This window comes from Solanum verrucosum, unplaced genomic scaffold, assembly GCF_900185275.1.
Source record: "Solanum verrucosum unplaced genomic scaffold, falcon-dt-bn FXZP01000180.1, whole genome shotgun sequence".
In the NCBI taxonomy this organism is placed as follows: domain Eukaryota; kingdom Viridiplantae; phylum Streptophyta; class Magnoliopsida; order Solanales; family Solanaceae; genus Solanum; species Solanum verrucosum.
The window spans coordinates 391,602-393,419 of NW_026020402.1; positions in this window are offsets into that span (position 1 = coordinate 391,602).

A 1,818-nucleotide genomic window follows, 5' to 3' on the forward strand; every position below is an offset into this window, starting at 1 on the left:
TGATGAGGTTGTGTTAATGTTGAAAACTAAGGCAAAAAATGTATGATACCTGGCACTGATGGCTTCCACGATACCTCGTCTACGGACCGTAGATCCATCTACGGACCGTAGATGGGGTTTGTAATTGGATGCACCTGAAAAATTTCACCAAGTGTGAAACCACGGAGGTGGACTATGGTCTGTAGGTCCATCTACGGACCGTTCTGCACTTCCGTGGTTTCCATCTGCGACCTATATGTCAGGCCCCCTGATCCACGGAAGAGATCCACGGACCGTAGATCAGTCTACGGACCGTAGGTCTTCTCCATGGATGACCACTGTAGCATTTGTCAAATTTTTTTTTGTGGACTTAGTTGAGGGTCGTTACTAATTCTAAAAGTTTCTTTTGCTGCATATGGTTAGTGTTGGCACTAATATCGTTCCCGCAGGTACGATGGCACCCAAGAAGATGGTCACCTACTCAAAACGGGGAAAGCCCTAATCTATTGCCCCTAGTTTCCGGTTAATTGATGAGGACACCGACACCGACTCTGACCCAGCATATGTGCCTCTCAACCCTAGGGCTTCTCGCGCTGCACCCAAAAGCACCCCTCGGAAGGTGCTCCCCGATGTAGTCACTGTCTCCCTGTCTGATGAGGAGCACACACTGATCGGGTCACCAACTGGGCTGCTTCCAGTTCAGAGGGACCTATGTCTGGGTCGGAGTCTGCCCATGCCTCAGGCTCCCAGTCTGCCCACTCTTCATAATCCGGGTCTTCCCATGCTACAGGATCCAATGCCAAATCATCCACAGGGTCTGGAGAAAATGACCAAACAACCTTGTCTGACGAGACAACTAGCTCAGAGTCCATATCTGCACCACAGAATGATGTGCCCACTCCTGTAGCCGGCGAGCTGAATAGGTGGTGCGTAGAAGGTCAATGACAGATCTATCGGGATGCTAAGATGGTCAATGTCAAGCAAAAGATGGCCCGACTAATTACAGAGGAGCGCAGAGTCCTCACAGGGAGCTTACATACTGTTCCAGATATTCACAGGCTGTTCAACCTTCACAAGTGTGACTAGATGGCTCGAGACCCAGGGACGTATTGCGAGGAGATTGTACGGGAGTTCTTTGCTTCCTATGCGGCCACTCTCCGCGGTTCCATTTCCAAGCGGTCAAAGCCACTAGCTCAGGCTCTGCTCACTTCCACCTTGGTTCGAGGGTGTCCGGTGGACATATCACCCGCCACCATTAGCCATTTTCTCTATGGTCCTACCACGGGCCACTCTTGGTCTCCTAACACTTCAGAGTTTGATTACCGCTGGGACATCGTGCGGAGTGGCGCTTTTCAGAGGAATGCTGAGCAGCGAGAGGCTGTTATACTATGGCTGACCAGGTACATTACTGCGGATGGCGAGCGGGCGGAATGAGTCGCTGTTACACGGTTGGGCATCCGGAAGGCCACGTTAAATTTTGTGGCCAAGTTCTTCTGGTTGCTGGTGCGTAACAGAGTGTCGCCTACAAAAGCTGACAATCAAGTCACTTGGGACATAGCGGTGATGGTTGCAGCGTTGGTAGCAGGAGTAGAGATCGACTTTGCCCGCATGCTGCTGGCAGATTTTCACGAGAGAGCTTTCAGGACCTCCACTACTTACCCCTTCCCATGTCTAATTTTTCATTTGTGCAGGGACTCTGGAGTGCCGATCTGACATTGTGACAAGTTAGTCCACCCTACAGGGGCATTGGACATCGGCCTTATTCGAGATGAGGCAAATGTGGCAGCACCTTGCAGAGAGCCCAGATTGAGGTACCTTCCTTGGGTTCCGATCTTGCAG